The sequence below is a fragment of the Dermacentor variabilis genome, chromosome 2 (genome assembly GCF_050947875.1).
Source record: "Dermacentor variabilis isolate Ectoservices chromosome 2, ASM5094787v1, whole genome shotgun sequence".
NCBI lineage: Eukaryota > Metazoa > Arthropoda > Arachnida > Ixodida > Ixodidae > Dermacentor > Dermacentor variabilis.
Window position 1 is genome coordinate 187,628,896 of NC_134569.1, and position 21,262 is coordinate 187,650,157.

A 21,262-nucleotide genomic window follows, 5' to 3' on the forward strand; every position below is an offset into this window, starting at 1 on the left:
AAGCGTCCGTAGTATGCCGCTGCCGTTGTCGACGAGCCACCGTAAGCTAAGTAAGGGGAAGAAGACGAATCACAGACGCTGGTACCACCCTCTTCATCCGGTTATCGATTTTCACTTCAGTGTCTCAGCCCCGTCGAATCCCTCTCCACTTGAGCGTGCTCCTCGCCTCTTGTGAGTCAATTAGTGTAGGCAATGTCATTCGTTTCTCAAGGAAGCAAAAGTGCCCTCTTATGAACGTGGAGAGCTTTCGATTGGTCTGTTGAGACAAACCTGCGGACGACCGTGCTATGCTTGCGTCGGTCGCTACGCACATTTGACGTCACGAAATTGGAATAAAAACATATTGCAATAGTTTTACGTTATAGGGTCCGAGCAGCGGGAAAGTCGAAGGAAGAGGCAAAGGGAACTTCGGGGTAAAAGTGAATTGGTTAGTTTCGTTTTATCAGTAATGGTAATCGTCCAACGCGTATGTTCATCGTGTTTTCATCCAGCTGAATAACGTTAAATCTAACTTAAACAACACAATGTGCACTGAGAGGAGGGAAGCCATTCTCATTGTATGGGCTTGTCTCCGAAGGAACAATAAATGCTACCTCAGTTACACGCAGTTCGTGCACGTTGATCGCGAGGTCGGCACGAAGCAGGTATGTGGAGTCAGTGATAACAGTCACGCTAAACCCAGTGACGCAATCGAACATAGAGGACACGCGCATATACCAAGACAAAACGGAGGACTCTTTTAAGCAATAATAATTGCTACCTGGTAGTTGAATGCAATTTCAGGCGACTGACTGCAGTTGAGCGAAGCGTGTTTTTTGTCCGTCTCGTTTCGCAATACCTTTGCACACAAGCATATCACAGGAAGCCAACCAACGCTGAAACCAAGGACAACACAAAGGAAATTACTTGTGCCTAATAAACGAAATAAACGAATGATAAATTAATGGAAATGATAGTGGATGAAAAAACAACTTGACGCAAGTAGAGAATGGTCCCGCAAACTTCGCAGTTCGCGTGCGATGTTCTACTAATTGAGCTACCGCGGCGCCGTTTCCCCATACAATTTTTGGATATTCAGGCTTCCTAGTAGAACCCTGGGATTCTTAGCCAGGGCCATCACCCACAGACTTTGGCGGCGGATGGAGTGTGGAACATCCTTTCTGCCGCAGGCATCACGAGAACGTGACCTTTTTTTGTCTGAAGACATCATCATCATCATCATCATCATCATCATCATCATCAGCCTGGTTATGCCCACTGCAGGGCAAAGGCCTCTCCCATACTTCTCCAACTACCCCGGTCATGTACTAATTGTGGCCATGTTGTCCCTGCAAACTTCTTAATCTCATCCGCCCACCTAACTTTCTGCCGCCCTCTGCTACGCTTCCCTTCTCTTGGAATTCATTCCGTAACTCTTAATGACCATCGGTTAGCTTCCCTCCTCATTACGTGTCCTGCCCATGCCCATTTCTTTTTCTTGATTTCAACTAAGATATCATTAACTCGTGTTTGTTCCCTCACGCAATCTGCTCTTTTCTTATCCCTTAACGTTACACCTATCATTCTTCTATCCATAGCTCATTGCGTCGTCCTAAATTTAAGTAGAACCCTTTTCGTAAGCCACCAGGTTTCGGCCCCGTACATGAGTACTGAAGACAACCGGTCAATAAACCCACACATACTGCCTCAAGGCATCAATGTTGCCGGATTCGAAACCCTCCTTATGTAATAAACGGGAAGAAAGGGGGTTAACGAAGGGGCCCAATTTTTATTAATCATATCAGAAGAAGCCAAGAAACACTGATAACAAGGACAACATACGGGAAATTACTTGTACTTAATAAATGAAATTAGGAAACGATGAATTAATGGATATGAAAATGGATAAAAAAACAACTTGCCGCAGGTGGGGAACGATCCCACATTTGCACTTGGCGTGCGATGCTCTGCCGATTCAGCTACTGCAGCGCCGTTTCCCCATCCACTTTCTTGCGTATTTTTGCTTCCTAGTATAACCCTGGGAGTGTTAGCCAGCGCCACCACTCACAGACCTTGGCGGCAGATGTGTAACATCCGTGCAAAGGTTGCGGCATCTTTCCCCACCTGCAGCAAGGTGTTTTTTTCATCCACTTTCATTTCCATTATTTATCGTTTCCTTATTTCATTTATTAAGTGCATGTAATTTCCCCTATGTTGTCCGTTGTATCAGTGTTTGTTGGCTTCTTATGATATAAAAATAAGTCATTCAACAGTCACTGCTCGCATAGCCATTATTAACAGACACCATTAATTACATGTTTATTGGGTCTTTGAGTTCATGTAGAATTTATGTTTGTTGTACTTGGAGTGCGGAATAGAAGAGGGACCTAATTCGCAACTGCCCAGCGTCTGCGGTGGGAATATGTTGGTCTTGTGAACATTTTTACGGTGTGAACGCATGCATTGCGTGTGAACACTTCGCTTTTGTGAGTATTTATGCCATGTGAATTCTTCTGTTCCGCGAACACTTATTTATATTGGAATACTGAGATTTAGTACGTGAATATTAGTTGATGTGCTTATTCGTCCAGTTTTGTGATTATTAGCAACTTTTCGACTACAACCATCATTTAAGAGAAGAGGAGTAACTGGTGCCACACATGGGCCGCAAGCTCTCCTTAAATACATTCACTAGTAAACATAAATGACATGCGTACTATGATATGAATGACAAATCATGCAGGACCATGTTATGTCATGCCATCAACGACGTCACAAACTTCTTATACAACGCATGTATTCTCAAGAATTGCATGAATGACATGCTATCATGTTTGTTTTTTTAACTCGATATATATGTGGATATGAGTGACATGAAATGCTAAACGACCTGACATGAATGATATGATTTGAATGTGATCACATGAATGTACTGCGTGTCATGACATGAATGCTAAGAATTGCGTGACATGTCATGTACGCCATAACGTAACATTATTGGCAAGAAATGCATGCACATGTCATGCCATTTTATTCTTCCTCACGCATGTCTCGTCCCTGAGATTCTGATACATGTCACGTAAACAAACAATCATGATGCCATGAACTAATCTCCTTTATGTCATTCATGACAACCACATCAGGACATACCTGTCATGTTATTCATGTGATGCATGCAATGTCATTTCTGTCATCCCAGGGATAGCCTGATATGTCTTCTTTAGAAATAGACGTGACATGAATGGCAATTATCTTGAGGCATCGATAACATTACAAAATATTCATGTCATAAGTGAGATGACATGGCGTTAACTAATTGAATAACATGGCGTACATTTGTTGAACTGGATATGTTCCCATAACTTAAGTCAAACTAAATATATGCACATGAAACGCAGCTGGACAGAACCAAGGTTGTGTTGTTTGCGGTCCCTTGGACATACTCTAACTATTTTTTTTTTAATTCCGCCTTATAAATTAATTAGTCTTTATTAGTTTATCAACCTCCAATTATCATATTTAGATGGAAAGTGTCAACGAGAAACTACTAGAGCAACATAAAAAACTCCCGATACAGCTTTCTCATGCTGAATACATGCTAGATAAGAGTGTTTTTGCGACCATCGAAGAACGCCGCAAGTACACTGAAAGTGTGTCGAGCACCCAGACGCACGGCAATTTTGCGTGTACTCGCAGGCTCCTTTCACGCTCGGCAAGCACTTTTGCGTAGCACGTATTAAGCAACAGAATGCTCTATCGCGAGTTTTGCATGTTGCTCTACCATTTTCTAATTGACACTTTTGTTCTAGTTAAAATAGTTGAGGAGTTTATTTATTAATTATGACAAATCACGTAATGAGGTGCAATGAAATAAATAATCTGAGCGTCTCCAAGCGAAGACAAGCAACATTAGGTTGGGTCTGTCCAGCTGCGTCGCATTTGCATACATTTCAAGTTTGGCTAAAATTGCGTGGAATACCCAATATGTAGGCGTGAGAAAAATGACACGTCATGCCATGCATGTAATTACAATATTGACATTACTGCAATGAAGGCATATTATCATTTGTCTCTAAATGAATGACAAGAATCAAATAAATTGATGGCATGCTACAAGCATGATCGGCATGACATTGCCACGACAAGAACTTATGCCGACTCAATGGACCGACCAAGTTGTTAATAGCTCGGGCCGGTGACTGTTATTTTCTGCTCGTGATATCCTCACGGTCATTCCATCGTAGTTGCAGATTCGTGATTCAACTCTCGCCACGGACTTTCCGTGCTGCTTGCGCTCGAGCCAAGTAGCGCGCGGAAGCACCCTGCAGCTCAGCAGCAAAAATACCGGGAGGAGGCTGCATTCATTTCCAGCGCGATCGGAAAGTAAATTTCCGACAAGCATTGATTTTCGAACAGCGCACAGCAACGCGCGGGCTCCTCGTTGCTCCGTACGCTGGTACCGGACTCTTGCGGTTCTTTTTGTCGTTACCAGGCTACCTTATAAAACATCAACGACTGCTCTTTCCTGGCGCACGTCGTGTCCGAGTATGAAGGTGCGGCAGAAACTTCCACTATGACAGCATCATCACGGCTCGGCCAAGGCGCGGAGTGTACACCGCCACCCTTCCCAAAGGCTACCAAAGACACGGACTTCAGCTTGCGGTGCAGTTTCGCCGTCAAGGGATCCATTCATGTCCTTCAAGTGATACCATGTGCTGCTGGCCGCCTGTGAGCATTTCATTTCTGCAATATACCACCCATTTCCCACGTCCATGCCACTCGCTCACACGAATTGGTTTGTTCGTAGAAATCACGCAGCGTTCGTTATTGTAACATTCGTTATCCATCCTCGTTGTCTTAGTGTTGACGTCATGCCACGCACTCACCCGTTCATTCTAGTTCACGTTACTCAAGTCATACATTTATCCAAACACCTTGCTCAACCTGGTAACGTTTTGGGGACCCCAAACAATGATGCACGGTGAGCTGCCCGAAAAATTCTTCGCATGATGTCGATTCGCGCCGTGTGTGGGATCTGTAAAATGGTTTTCTGCCAAATAAAATAAACTTCTAGCCCCTCATAAATTCGCTGTATGTATATTTACTGGCCACTGCAGCGGATATATCGCATCATATATATTTTGTGTCTGATAAAGAGGTTATTTAAGTAGCTGCCAGTATTTCCGCTTATTGTCCCAGAAACTATACCTCAAAGGGTTTTTCTGCTTTAGCAGAAATTTCTTTTACCAAGGAAACGGGCGGTTCAACGCGTCCGACATAGTGCACATATATGCCGTATATTGCTCGAATTAAGGTTGTGAGCTTCTCTTTTACCGTACTTAATCGCAGTAACACCCTGTAAAATTCAAATCAAGGCAGGCGATGGCGGCAGGTAATGCACGTTAGTGCGGCTTTGAGCAGAAACAGCAACACGCCATCGTTGTTATTTGATCCGCTGTATTTTGTCGCCATGGTCATTTCCCATCTCATCGTCATCCTTACACCATTTTCACTCTGTCGATGTAACTGCGCTTGCATGTTGTCGTCATCACCCCGCGATCTATAGAGGCACCGTCAGAACACTGTCATCGTATACTTTCGCGATAATTTCGTCGTCGTGATTCCATTGCTCTCATCGCGTCTTCATCACAGAATTGGCATCCTGCCATCCGGATCATTCCGTCGATGTCATTTTTTATTGTAATATAACTTTCGCCAGCCCGTTGACCTAATGCTGTCATGCTCTCGTCGTCATATCATCGACGTCGTTCCATCATCGGAATCATATTGTCGTCAAGCTGTTGTCACGTCTATGTCGTCATACCATCGCCGTCATTGTGGCCGCTTCAGCGTCGTCATCTCACGGTCATCAAACTAATGTTGTAATATTATGCTCGGCATCCACCTTGGTTACTTAGCTGCTAGGGTGTTGGGCTGCTAGGCATGAGGGCGCGGGATCAAATCCCGTCCAGGGCGGCCGCATTCGGATGGGGGCGAAATGCAAAAACATCTGTGTATAAGATTTAGGCGCACGTTAAATAACCCCAGGTAGACCAAGTTTCCTAGTTACCCTCGACGGCATGCCTCACAATCAGATCGTGGTTTTGGCAGGTAAAACCCTATAATTTATTTCAGTTAATAAAAAAGTTCTCACTTCAGTGACGTCATGCCATGGTTGTGATTAAGTGATATTCACCAAAGCACCGCCGCTACATCAGCATGCATATTTCATGGTCGCAGCGCTGTCATCGTCACTCCAGCGTCGTCATCCTTTGGTGGTACCGACGTCGGCGTTGACTCCCCCCCCCCCGTTGTCAGGCTATCGTCGCCACGAGTATCGCCATCCTATGGTTGTCACGCAGTCTGCGCCACACCCTCGTCGTCATATCAACGTTGCCACTCCAGCGCCATCTCATTGTAGGCGCACAGTTGTCGTCATTTAATGGTAGTCATTCCATGGTGGTGACAACATCGTAGTGAGACCATGTTCGCCATTCCAGTGTCGTCATCCTGTGGTTCTCTAACGTCGTCATCACGCCATTGTCCCATCAGCGTCGTGAACTCGTGGTCGGCACGCCATCGTCCTAATTCTCTCATCGTGATTTATCCCACGGTAGTCACGTAATCGTCGTGGCACCATCGTCGCAACTCCCGCGTCGTCATCCGACAGTCTTCACGCTGTTGTCTGCCCACTATTGTCGACGCTCTAGTTTCGTCGTACCATGGTCGTCACGCCGTTGCAGTCAAATCACCGTCGTTATTGTATGGTCATCAAGCAGAGGTCATCGCGCCGTTATACCGGAGTCATTTGCCGTAATCATTCCAATATGGTCATGCCATTGTCATCATGTTGCCATGGTCAAATCGTTATTGTCGTGGCGGCATCACTATACAGTCCCTGTCATACCATAGCAGTCTTTCGGTCTTCGTCATTTATTCGTCATTTGTGTCATTGTCGCAATCGAGCGCAACGAAATTAATTTACGCGAAGCGGTTCCAAGTGGAAATATCAGTCTGGGCCATGTGGTTTCTAACTGCAAATGGTGTCCAGCGGCTATACACTGGCGCTGTTCGGCCATCTGTGGTCTTTGCACCTTATAAACTTAGTCATCCTCATCAGCGTATATTGCCAAACTCCTATGAAAGCTTTACTTAAATCGAGTACCAATGAGCCTGGGTATGCAATTTTTCTGTTTTATTTTCTAAAAGCTGTATACCATTTTTCTTGAAAGTGTTATATACAATCCGAATTGTTGTGCGATGTGCGCTCGTAAGAAATTTGCTTGAGTTTTACTATTTTAATAAAAATTGCTAAATTACATTGGCAATTGTGAGTGATTATCGTTTTCCTTATTTAGATTGTTCTAAGGTCGTCACAATTACACTTTGTCGCTATGACGCTTTGTGTCAAGCCCGATGATAAATAAACGCAATAGTGTAGATCCTCTATAAAGGCGTTTAAATTCACGGTTGAGACTTCGCATTTGCAGTATATTACTATCTAAACTGCTTGAAGGTTTCCGCTTGTAGAAATATTTCTTTCTCTAATAGCTGTATGGTCTGTTTTTTTTTCTGCAGGAAGGAGTGAATGCGAGCTTCTTGTGTGGGACAATAAAATACGACATATCTATAAAGAACATGGCCACTATACGGACTGTCAGAATGAATACAGGATGTACTGTATGAATGCAACGTTTTTGGTGCAGATTCACCCCCGTTGCCCCAATTTTGTCCCCGTAATTCAGCATGGCAGATCAAATTGAAACTGATATTTTAATTTTATTTTTGGTGGCAATAAAAGACAGAAACTTGCAGCAAGAAATTTCGCAAATACCTTTCGTTTTGCGTAAACAAACTGAGCGTTCTAGGATGTAAAAAGATACTAAAACACACAATGGCTGCCTCACTTACTTTCAATATATCGAAAAGCCGCACCTAACTTCCAGCGTGCATTTCGAGTAAGTTCATAGAGATAATTTTTCGCGCAGAGCTTGGATGTTTTAGAACTTTGCAATCTAAGCTGATTGTTCCTCATTCAGCTGAAGTATGCCATATTCAGTTTGAGGGAAAGCTTTCTCAGGCACTTGCGTCAACACGGGGTTATCAAGAGCTATAGTTAACACTTCTGTCAAGTACGTGCTGCTTGAGCACAGCGCAACGTCATTCAACAGACGTGTTTTACCCTCACTGTACTTATTGGCTGATCCACTAGGCATTTTAAGAGAACCGAGAACAAAGGTAGATTGCACACACTGCTGTCCCCTGCCCTGTTTGATTCAACACATTTTAAAGCGTGTAAGGGAAATCAATAAGGTCTAAGTGGGACGATTTAGTGTAGATCCACCAGCTAGGACTACCGGCGAACTGCACTTCTAAACAGCGGTTTCGTTAAAACGCACGCGGGGCGCAGCAGCCTTCAGCAAGCATCACTTACCCGCGTAGTGTGGGAATGTGCTTAGATGCATGACGATAGACGTGCCAGACGCTTGAAAAGAACAAGGTTTGTTCTATTGTCCATGAACATCACTCGGGTTTCACAGCTTCTCTGCAGCTGAGAATGTGGTATTTGTGCCAGCAGCAAGCCAGTTATTCAAAAAATAATAAATGGGCTGACCCCTCTAACGACGAAATCCGTTGAAAACGTAGTCGCTTACTGGTGCGACTGCTCAGCGACTACATTTGAGAGAACACGAAAACGCCCGACAAAAGCTGACGCATTCACTCAGTTCACCACCTCCAGCACCACCATTGCAGTCTTCATCATCATCGGCTATTTTTATGTCCACTGAAGGACGAAAGGCATCTCCCAGCAATCGGAAATTACGGCAGTCTTTTGCCGATTCCAAATTACACCGGCGAATTCACTTATTTCATCACACCACCTAGTCTTCTGCCGTCCTCGACAGCTCAACCCATGCCTTGGCACCTATTCTTCAAGTCTAATGGCTAACCGGTTATCAACTCTTTCCATTACATTAAATGCCCAGCTCCATTTTATTTTCTCTTAATGTGAGCTAGCATATCGGCTATCGCCATTTGCTCGCTGATCCGAACCGCCCTATTCCCGTCTCTTAACGATACACCTAACATTCTTTTCGTTCTATTTCACCATCGGAGGGCGTTAATCATGAGTGATACCCCCAAGCTAAAAGAGAAAGCCGCCGACCTATTTGACGGCAGAACTCGTTTGTGGTCCATGTCACAAAATATTTGAACAGTAGCCACAGCTCGTTGTTACTTAGCCATGACTGCGCTACTACAAGTGTTCGACAAAGAAAAACTCTACCAAAGACACAAGAATCAGTTAAGGGCCGCTCTGCGACGCAAGGCGCTTGCGACCAAGCTGAGAAGTCAGAAAACTCGCAACACACGATTTAGCCTTCCGAAACTGTTTGAAATTTCCTTATGTTGCAAGATTCGAGATGACATTCCCAACCACTTCAGCTATCATCGGGATTATTTATTTACCTTGGAAGATCAGGTGCTGCCGTGTTACCGAGGTTACATACAAATAGCTGCAATTAAAGAGATGTGCAAGTTTGAGCACCGCTTCCGCAGTGCTCTCGCTTCCGTGTTCACCCTACCGTGTCCATCTATTTCCCACGCCGATGCACGGCTACAATGCGAAGCAACGTGGTATTGGCCACTTCGGCAATAAACAAAGCATTATTAATAATAACAAGACTTGCATTTGCCATCGAACCCATGGAGTGAAGCACAATGCCAGAAAAATTCTCCTTCGCAGCCGGCACAGCGCGTTGGCTCGTCTCAAGCGTGCAATAACGCTGACTCGGTAAGTAACGGCTGCAGCGGCGTTACTGGCGTGGTACCTCGATGGTGCCCCAGATGAGACAGTTGGAAAGCGTCACCGTTTCCAAGTTCCCCATGAAAGGATAGGGTAAATATAGCTTCTCGTTAACTGTCCCATCCACTCAGACTATGGTGCGTGCTTCACGATGGAGCATGTACACAGGCGCTCAGCAGTAATGCTATTACTCGCCGCAAGTGCTCTTGCCAGCACCAGAACACTGCCCTGGCTCCGGCAAATATCGATTCAGGGAAGCGTGACGGTATGTCCACTTGACTTCGTCACTTTTCTCTGGTGGCCTACCTGTCCACGCGTGGGCAACTCAGGCACGTCGACACCATGAAAGCTTGGCTCACAGTGTGAACGCGCCTCAAGTGCCAGTGTATCCCAATCGCAGTGATACTTTCTAAACAAGCACAGGACCGCGCCCATACAGAGTCCTGCGCCCTCGGATGGGTGGGGACAGCTACCTTAAAGTCGTCCAAATGAGACTACATGCAGTCTGGTAGTCTGAAATTTTTGGTCCATTTCTCAAAGGCGCCATTATTAAAATGAACTCGGCAGTTTTCTAACGGTGGTTTGGTCGAAAAGGGCAGAAATCTTATCAAATAAATCATTATTTCTTTTCCTATTTGGAGCACCTTTACGTGACACTTACTCAGTTATGATGGCAAAACTCTGGGCCTGAGCCGGATAAGAAAAGTGCAGAATTCTATTGATATGAAGAATAGCAGTTTTTTACCCTACCAAGTAATACAAATGAAACAATATGCTCGCAATAACAAAGTGCACTATAATATTTGTTGATATACTTCAATTCAGACGCAGTGCACGACACATAAACTATACAAGGACGAGGAATTCTTAGCTTTCGCGCAAAATTTGTAGCATCTTTTTCTCTGCTCCTAAACTGTTCCAAAGTTGTTCCGAAACGAACGATTACAAAACTACAATTCCAGTACTGCCATCAAATAGGCGAATAAACAAGTGTAACGTTTCAGTTCTATTTCTATTTCTCTGTTTAGTCTACACAAGCAGTGCAAAGCTTGAGCCCTCTAGCGTAAACCCATTCCAATCTGTTTTTATTCTAACTTCCTGACATCAGATTTACGTCACTGGCCACGCGAGCATCGGTCGATGGCCCGCAGCGTTGTCTTAATAGCCCAATCAAACGCTCTTTTGTTCGTACGAGGTCACTTACTTTTGCTTTAAAAAGGAATTGCCTGTATTGCGCGGTTTTTCTTACCTAACTGGCTGAGAAGAGACGTGGAGCACGCTCAAGTGGAGAGGGTTTAGATAGGGCAGAGGCAGCACAGCCAAAATGGATAAGCGGATGAGGAGGGTGGTGACGGCGTCTGCCACACCTACACCTGACTTTGCTTGTAGTGGGTGGTCGAAAATTGCGGCGGCGTGCAACGGGAGGAGAGGAATGCTGCTAAAAGAGATCCTAGATAGAAGATAGAACAGATATAAGAGTTTGCAGCGATGTCGTATACGTGCTGAAAGGGCTCGATGACGCTACATGGCCACGTAACAAGTTTTATTATCCGCAAATAAAACCTTGCGCTCTGGCAGCTGTGAGTAGCGAGTGCCTGAGCGATCGGCGGGCAGCCATTTTCTATTCCTTTCAGAACCGTGCAGTCTCCGGCTATTATGAAGAAAAATTGTTTTTGTTCGGCACCTTAATGTCCCTTTAACTTTTTTAAAAACTCACCACGTCACTTTGACGTAGACAGTTTTCACGGTTCTGTGACGTCACACGACGGCCGGGAAACCGGGTGAAGCGGGCGCAGCCCGAAATCTTTTCACCAGTAGCACATGGATAATGGCAAAAAAAAAGCATCCAATCAGAAATAATAATGTTTCTTTTTTTTTATTCGCCATAACCATGCGCAATCAGTGTGGACCTATCATATCAGATGGGGTGTTTCCGCGCTTTTGGTGACATCGCGTGACTGACAGGTGAAGTGGGACCGAAAATTTTTTGACCAGTTGTCTATGGCTGATTGCAGGGTTGGAATAGAAAAGTTTGGAATAGTTTTAGAATAAAGCGCTGCTTGTATGACCATTTCGGCCTGGCAGAATGAAGTTCCGACAAAAGGAAGTTCGGTAAGGAGGCCACGCTGCCGTTAAAGTTGTGATTCACTGATATAGCGGTTGGCTTCTTGTTGAGAAGTTATCTTTGTGGATCGTTCCTCATGTTTCATGTGAAAATGTTTGTTAATAACTTCGGAGTGTGTTCTTCTGTGCAGTGCGTTTAATATCACGCCAACGGTCGCCTTAGACGCTCACTCATGTACAGTTGTTAAATGTTTCCTATGCCAGCTTGCTATAACAGCATGAAATTAGGCAGCATTATCTAAGCGCAAGTAGTATGCCCCTATTTTATAAAACAAGGCGTACAATACAGGCGTGGAATTTTATTTTTCACTGGTTGGTCAAGCGACCTCACAATCGAGCGCGTACGATCACTTTAAATACGGGCCGCACATGTGTAATGCACATGAAGTAGTGAACTTGGCACGCACACAGTCCACATGGAATTTTATATACTTGTGGCAGCCCGAAATTTCATAAAAGACCTCGCTAATTGCTATCATTCAAGCGTGTTTTCAGTAGGAGTGCAGAAAGAAAGTACGACTACGGGGAGCCGAAGCCATGACCTGCCCAATTACATCCTTCACAGCTGCTACCGACACCTTCTACGAGAACCAAAATTTATCTCCCGGGAAAAAGCATGCCTCAACTCACAGCAATAGTGAAGTCAAATTGATAGAAATGACGCTATTCGCATTACTTCTCCCGTGCAAATATGTTCCACTCATTTTGCTGAACTATCTTGTTTCGTTTTTATGCGCTTGTATGGAAGCTTTGCTGATATAGATACACATTGCTTGCGAGAAGACGTCCAATACGCTGGCACACTTTTAGTGAAAGGTTCGGGAATGTATCTAAAGAATTATTATTGTTCCATTTGGATGGATGTTATGAGCGTCCTCTTTGGAACGCGCGGTGGATTGGGCAACCAAGCTCTTGCTATTATACTGCCTAATGTCCTATATAGGTTAAAAAAGAAAAAAGCACTATGAACTCCCACAACCAAATTTTGTGACCGCCTATTGCGAACTTTGCTTTTGTACGTCTCCATTTTTTGTCGCTCCCTAATTTGTTTCCACCAATCTTCCAAACTTCTACCGTTTTTCAGCCTCGCCGCGAGAGCTCACCGTTTAGTGTCATAGCAACTATGAAAGCCATGGCATATGTGTAGGTTTCCAAATAAAGTGAACTCTCACTTGAGTGAACTTCAAGGGACCGAAGGAAATACTTCACTTAACTGAAATGTTCACTAAACTGAATATTCACTATACCAACATAAGACATGGCATACAGGGTCAAAAGTCTGAAGTGTAATTCATGGAGCAAAAGACATGGCATCCATAGTTTTAGAAATGTGTGAGATGGAATTTGTACATATCAACAAGTACAAGGTTAATAAGAGTTATAATGCTGCCTTTCTCACTTCGAAAAGAAAATTTTTGTCTTCTTCTGCACTTGTACTTTTAAAGCACAGAAAGTAACAAAACTGTCCAAAGAGTCAATGTTTTTGTACACTTGTTCTGGCACAGCTTGCTGCTGAGACACAAGGTCTCTCAACTTTCCAATGTACCCTACAACTTCAGCTACAATCTCATCCCTCCAGGTTCTCGCTGCCGCTTGGTCGGCATCCTTGCTTTCGCCGCAAATCGTTTTCCACGCGATCCTATGCCTATCCCGAGATCGTGTAAGCCATCCACTGCTTGCTTCGAAGCCGCGAACGTCCAGAAGAAGAGCAAAATCCTTCGCTTTGCCTTGTATCATTGGGCCGGACACCGGAATGTTTTGCGATCGCAGGTCGCGAAGCCACATTAGGAGAAAATAATTATGCATATTTTATAAAACCGAAGGTGAAACAGTATACCATTGACTTATATATTGACATCCCTTTTCCGCCATTCTCTTCCACGTTTGGGTGATTGCGATGTGATCGCGGTGGCAGCTTATCTCAAAGCATTCTTTCTGAAAACACATGTGCTTCATTTTACCAAGCCAGACGTAACACTCTCAAAAACACAACAGGACACATTATACACCATTTACGCCTGTCCTCAGTGCATTTGTTTGCTAAACGCGTATTGCACAAAAAGCTTTTCACGCGTCTTCAAGTTAAGTCCCTGCGCCGATCAAAGCTGGCAGACACAATCGTAAACACTTGAGATCTTTCATTTTTGCCGGGAAATAAAGGTGTACATTTTACGAATGGCACTACACATCCATGGAACTGTTAACATTTAACAATTGCTAAGCCTCATGCTTCCGGTTGGCCGGCAATCAATGTAACTCTATATATTCATTTTGATGTTATCTTCTGCAATAAGAAAATAAAACTGATGTCCACGCAGGCTTTCGTGATCGCTTGCTGTAGGTAACCCATATTATAAAGACGATAAGCGATCAAAAAGCGATAAGGAGAGAACCTTGCACATTGTGTCGTGTTTTTTTTCTTTGTGAGCCTTTAGTTACCATATCTAAATACGTTTTTATCAGCGCGCTGGAAGCAATCCTTGCACTACAATCGGATGGGAAAGTTCTACTCGCTTATTATTATGTCTAGCAATGCGTCGGCAATGAGAGACCACAAATTGTACCTTTGGTTTACGTTAAACAGCTAGCGTGCTTTGGTGAGCGCCTAGATCTTTATGCAATAACGTGTTTACGGTACGCATCTATCTATAACAGCGACATAGATATTGTTAATGAAGAGTGCAACTGTTAGATGGCACTCTTAATGAATACGAACCCTATAGCTTACAAATAACACGGAGGTTTGTGCTCGCGCAAATATAGATTGTGGTTGAAGGCATAATAAAGCCGTAGATACAAAAACAAGATATAGTACGGAAGATAACCAACGTGCGCACAGAGTCAGCAGCATGGCAGCATCAAGCGCGCGGCAAAGGCTCGAGCTCGGGAACTGCTCGGTGCATGCTAGAACCGACGGTCGCTACGAACCCCCAATAAATCTCCTTTATAAGTGGTGGAGCCGTGCTGGGTAACGTTCCATTCTACCATCCTGGAACTCTGTTCTCGGACGCTACCTTCCGCCATGCCGGACGCCGACCAGCAGACTCTTCCATTGCCACCCGTCCCTTGCGCTGGCACCGTTCACCAGCGTGAGCCTCCCATCTTCAGCGGAACCGACGACAATGACGTTGAAGAGTGGCTGTCGTCCTAAGAACGTGTGAGCGTTCACAACAAATGGTATGACTCGGACAAACTGGCTTACGTATCATTCTACTTCGCGGGCGTGGCGATTCTATGGTTCAGAAATCCCGAGAGGGATATCCAACGTGGTCGGCGTTCAAGACGTCGATTACCGAAGTATTTGACCCAACCGCCGTCAGGAAACTCCGAGCCGAGCAGCGTTTGCGTACACGCGCACAAGACACGGGTGAGACATTCACCAGCTATATAGAAGACGTTCTAGATTTGTGCAGGCGCGTGAACGTTGCCATGACGGAAGCGGAAAAAATCAAGCACGTCATGAAGGGAATCGATGATGACGCGTTCCACATGCTTCTGGCCAAGGACCCGCGTACTGTTGCCGACGTCATCAGCTTGCGCCAGAGCTATGACGAATTACCGAAGCAACGAGCTCTGACAAGGCGACATCCCACACCAAATGCGGCGTCACTCTGACAGCCAGACCACCGGCCAAGAAAAAGCGTCCTTGATAACCCAAATCAAGGATTTTGTCCGCGAAGAAGTCTCAAGACAGCTATCTCTGGTGTCCGTTACTCAGGAGTCTGCCAGCACTTTCCCGTCTCATCTCCGTAACGTGACCCATGAAGAGGTCGCAGAAGCGCTGCCGGCTCTTCACGAGCAGGATGTTGTGACTACACCAGTCACTTCTGCTATGGCTGCTGCAATGGCCCCTCGCACTGTGCCCGTGCGTCGCTTACAGCAGCCTGTGCAACGCCCTCCCCCTCCCGTCTCCTGGACCAACACTGCCGTCGCTAACCCGTGGCGTACGCCGAACAATCGCCCTATATGCTTCGCATGTAGGTATCCCGGTCATGTCGCAAGGTTCTGCCGCCGCCGATCGCAGGTGTTCGATGAAGATCGCCGAACGCCCTATGTGCCGCCTGATCCAAATGCGCCTTACGGACCCTTCGACTCATCACGAGTTCGCTTCCAGACTGATCGCCATCCTCGCTTCGAACGCCTCCGATCACCCTCTCCACGTCGCCGATCGCTTTCCCCTATGCGTCGACGACCCATCGCTAACGAAGAGGGAAACTAGACGACGCAGTTCCTGAGGGAAGAACTGCGCAAGTATTGACATGCCGAAGTCCTCCTCCTTTACCTGCCAATGTCATTGATGTGTTTATTGAAAATGTCGCTACAGTCGCCCACGTCCATACCGATGCCGCTATTTCAGTTATGGATGCCAGGTTTTGCCGTTCGCTTCGCAAAGTGACGACGTCTTTGTCTGGATTGTCGCTTCAAACGGCGAGTGCTCAACCCGTTTGCCATACCGCTGCTTGTACTGCCCGTGTGACCATACAGGACATTTTGTACACGATTGAATTCATAGTTCTTTCATCATGCTGCCACGCCGTTATTCCAGGATGGGATTTTCTCTCACGCCACAATGCCATCATCAATTGCGCTCGGGCTGAGATTGAACTTTTCCGCCTTGGTGACCTGGCCTCCGTGGATGCTCATCCTGCGACTAAAATTGTCGTGAAAGAAGACACATGTATTCCCCCGTGCTCTTCAGCATACGTACCAGTCTTCTGTGGTACCATATCCGAAGGACGGTCTTCTTCATGCCCTCTCATCACTATGTTAACCGAAAAGCGCCCTTTGCAGCTCTTGATTTTGCCGCCGGTGTTAGCACGATGCCCATTTACAATCATCTTTCACCACTGCTATCACTGCTTCGCCACGAATGCCTTGGTTACGTCGAGTCAGTCGATTCAACACGAATTATCTCCGTCCTCAACAAAGTGCCTTCTACTGCCATCCATGAACTGAGTGCTCTCTCCGTACCCGACTCAGCATGGACTGGTGTGTTCAGCCCATTCATCGCCGAAGATCTGACACATTCGCAGCGATCTCAACTTCTCGCAGTCCTTCAGCTCTTCCGCCGTTCTTTCGACGTTGCGCAACCATCTCTTGGCCGTGCAACGGCGGTCCAGCATTACGTCGACATTGGCTCGCACTCACCGCTGCGACAAAGACCATATCGCGTGTCCGCTACGGAACGACGCGTCATTGCAGACCAGGTCGATGAGATGCTCCGTCGAGGCGTCATTCAACCTTCCCAAAGCCCATGGGCCTCTTCCGTGGTCCTCGTCACAAAAGAGGACGGTACCATCCGCTTCTGTGTTGGTTTTCGACGGTTGAACAAGATCACGCTGAAGGACGTCTGCCCATTACCACGCATCGATGATGCTCTGGATTGTTTGCAGGGAGCCGAGTTCTTTTCTTCCCTGGATTTGCGGTCAGGCTACTAGCAGGTTCCGATGGCAGAGGCCGATCGCCAAAAAACTGTCTTTGTTACACCAGACGGCTTGTATGTATTCACCGTCATGCCTTTAGGACTTTGCAATGCACCTGCTACGTTCGAAAGAATGATGGATAATGTTCTGCGTGGCCTCAAATAGAAAATCTGTCTTTGCTATCTTGACGACATTGCGGTGTTCGCCCCTGAATTTGCAACGCACTTGCTCCGCCTCCAGCACGTACTCACTTGCTTGACCCACGCCGGCTTGCAACTTAACCTGAAGAAGTGTCGATTTGCTGTTCGTCAGCTCACAATTTTAGGCCATCTCGTGTCAAAGGAGGGCATTCGCCCGGATCCCAAGAAGCTACGATCTGTTACTGCGTTCCCAAAACCTACCACTATGAAAGAGCTACACAGTTTTATCGGCCTCTGCTCTCACTTCCGGCGATTCGTTCGAAACCTTGCGCCAATTATATTGCCTCTCACGCCGCTCCTTGGTGGCGCTAGAGATCTCTCATCATGGTCTCCAGTGTGTGAGGACGCCTGCACAGCCTTGCGCCGTCTTCTCACGACGCCACCCATCCTTCGCCATTTTTATCCTCAAGCGCCAACTGAAATGCATACCGATGCAAGCGGTGTAAGCTTTGGCTCTGTGTTGGCACAGCGTCAAGCTGGCCACACAGAATACGTCGTCGCATACGCGAGTTGCACGTTAACCAAGGCGGAGACCTATTCCAGCGTTATAGAAGAGGAGTGTTTGGCCATTGTGTGGGCGCTTGGCTAGTTTCGCCCATATTTATACGGCCGATCGTTTGACGTAGTGACCGACCACCACGCACTATGTTGCCTGTCGACGCTTAAATATCCATCGGGTCGACTCGCCCGCTGGCCATTGCGAATGCAAGAATATTACATCCGCGTGGTTTACCGTTCCGGGCGAAAGCACCCCGGCGCTGAATCCCGATCGCCGCTTCCCCCGACGGCCAGTCACGACTCCCCCTGCGAGTTCACGTTATCCTCTCTGGACGTTGACACTATCGCTGCTGCACTGCGTAATGATTCCTGGACTGCATCTCTGCTCGACCTTCTCAAGGATACGACGTAAACTCCGGCGTCATGTACACTCCGGCGGCAAATTCCTCATTTTGCGATTCGAGGCCAGCTACTATATCGACACAACTATGCCACAGAGGGACGCACCTGGTCGCTCGTCATTCCGAGAATGTTGCGATCAGAGCTAAGCTCCTCGTTCGACGTCGACCCTCAGTGTAACCAAGCGGGAGTCTTCAAGACCTACGAAAGACTTCGGCACCGCTATTACTGGCTGGAAATGTAGAATTTCCTTCGAAAGTTCTTCCGCTCCTGTCATGAGTGCCAACGCCGCAAAGCGCCACCGCACAACTCCACCGGTGAACTCCAGCCTTTACAATGCCCATCCCGACCCTTTGATCGCGTGAGCATAGACCTCTACGGGCCACTTCCGTTGACTCCTACCGGCAACAGGTGGATAATCGTTGTGATAGACAACTTAAGCCGTTATGCGGAGACTACTGCTCTACCAAATGCTACAGCGAAGGAGGTCGCCAGTTTCATACTTCGCCGTTTTCTCCTTCGTCATGGAGGTCCACGTGAACTTTTAGGCGACAGAGGCCGAGCCTTCTTATGTGAAGTCGTCGAACAACTGCCTGCTGAATGCGCTATTGTTCATCGTAAGTGCACTGCTTATCAGCCACAGACTAACGGTACCACGGAACACTTTAATCGAACTCTTGGTGACATGCTCGCCATGTATGTCTCACCTGATCACTCTACTTGGGACCTAGTTCTTCCGTTTGACACCTACGCCTACAAACCGCGACTCAAGCCACAACCGAGTTCTAACCCTTTTACCTTCTTTACGGCCGTCATCTTTCGCACACAGTTGACACCATTCTGCCCTACCGGCTGGACCCATCCGAATGCCTGCCGATCGCGGAAGCCACCAGACACGCCGAGGAATGCCGCCAGCTGGCCCACCGATTCACCTCGGACGACCACCACCGTCAAAAAGCCGTTCAGGATGCCCAGAACTCTACTCCCACTTTTCTCCCGGGCGCTCTCGTCTGGTTGTTAGTGCCACACCGGACGCCTGGGCTCGCTTGAAAACTCCTTCCGATGTACGACGGGCCATACCGCGTTCTGGAGAGACCATCACCCGTTAATTACCTGGTTGAGCCGCTAACGCCGCCGTCCGACATGCGACGTCGTAACCGCGAAATTGTTCACGCTCAGAGTCTCAAGCCGTATCACCATTCTACCGTCCTTCCAGAAAACGAAGTCGCCAGGATGGCTCCTTTATTTCCGCGGGGCCATTGTAAGGAAGATAACCAACATGAGCACAGAGTCAGCAGCATCGGCACTGTCAAGCGCGCGGCAAAGGCTCGAGCTCGGCAACTGCTCGGTGCATGCTAGAACCGGCGGTCGCTAAGAAACCCAATAAATCGCCTTTATAATATATACAGAAATGAAATTCGTTACAGACATGTATGATTACACAATATAAGCAAAAGCCTATAGAAATCACTTGGTAACATTTAAAGATAAAAAATCAGCAGGACAGTGGCTGCGAGTAAGCTATGGGGTTTTGCGTGCCAGAACCACTATCTGATTATTAGCCATGCCGTAGTGGGGAAGTACGGAAATTTGGGCCACCTGGGGTTCCTTACAGACATGTATGATTACACAATATAAGCAAAAGCCTATAGAAATCACTTGGTAACATTTAAAGATAAAAAATCAGCAGGACAGTGGCTGCGAGTAAGCTATGGGGTTTTGCGTGCCAGAACCACTATCTGATTATTAGCCATGCCGTAGTGGGGAAGTACGGAAATTTGGACCACCTGGGGTTCTTTACCGTGCGCCTAATTTTATGTACGCGGATGTTATCGCATGTCGCCCACATCGAAATGCGGGCTCCGTGGCCGGGATTCGATCCCGCGCAGCAGCCAAACAAGATATCAGCCAGTGAATGAGTGAATGGATCAATAAGCGAGTTAATGAGCAAAGAAAGAAAGAACCTTGGGTATCCCTTAAATGCCAGACTTAAGGCGGTGCTTGCTTCATGAAGCATTCATCACCGAGGAGGTCTAAACGAGAGATCGTTGTCTAGAAGTGAAAACTCGAAGACAATTGTGTGTTAGTGAGCTTATAAAAAAAAACATCTCATTTTGCAACCAGATAGTTTCATGACTGCAAGGCTTTCTTGAGTAGCAAATATTGTAGTGGTACCATTGTATTTCGAGAACAATGAACAAATTTGTTTATACTGAAGAAACATTAATGAAGGAATTCGTTCGTCGTGAGCAAAATACAATACAACATCTCCGTATCCTAGCTTTGAAAGCACTACTAGTGTTTTCCTGAGAAGCAGATTCAGAAACTAAAGAAAGTCTAAAAAGATTAACGTAGGTCGCCAAGCATGCTGTCAACCTTGTTAACTACGTAGTCAGTATGGATTCCACAATATGAAGACTTTTTGCTATGAAAAGGCAGATTGAAAAGTGTCACTTAGGCCAGTGCACCTAAAGAACTGTCACACTACAGAAGAATACGCAATTGGGCTGGTTGGTTTATGATTACGAGCAATAACAAACAACGCTAAACAACAGGTCCAGTTAAGGGACACAGACAACAGCGCTGATGCGCTCTTGTCTGCGTACCTTCACTCGTCCTGTTGTTTAGCGCTGGTTTTTATTGCTTGCTGTCATACTTCGCAAATACCCTTTCTTTAAAATAAAAACTTACGAATCTAGCCACCATTTTTTTCCTTTAGCTATTTCGTCAAGCATTTAGTACGTTTTCACGGAGCCAGGGAAGAGACATACTTTACAAGAGCATAGCTCAACACAAGCAATCAAAGTATATCCATGCATTCTTTGTTTTTTCTT

At 46.2% G+C, this 21,262-nt stretch overlaps 1 protein-coding gene across 7 annotated transcripts in view; it reads left to right on the forward strand.

The window, feature by feature from the left end:
- The window catches only part of LOC142571110 (uncharacterized), a 119,389-nt gene that overhangs the window by 76,495 nt on the left and 21,632 nt on the right, over nucleotides 1–21,262 (forward strand). For 5 of the 7 annotated variants that reach the window (XR_012825762.1, XR_012825757.1, XR_012825761.1 and 2 more), the window contains one exon: nucleotides 7,558–7,801. The exons of the other annotated variants lie outside the window; for them this stretch is intronic. The gene's annotated coding sequence lies outside the window, so the exon portion shown is untranslated. Of the gene's footprint in view, nucleotides 1–7,557; nucleotides 7,802–21,262 lie in introns of those variants that run through there. 7 annotated transcript variants of the gene reach the window in all.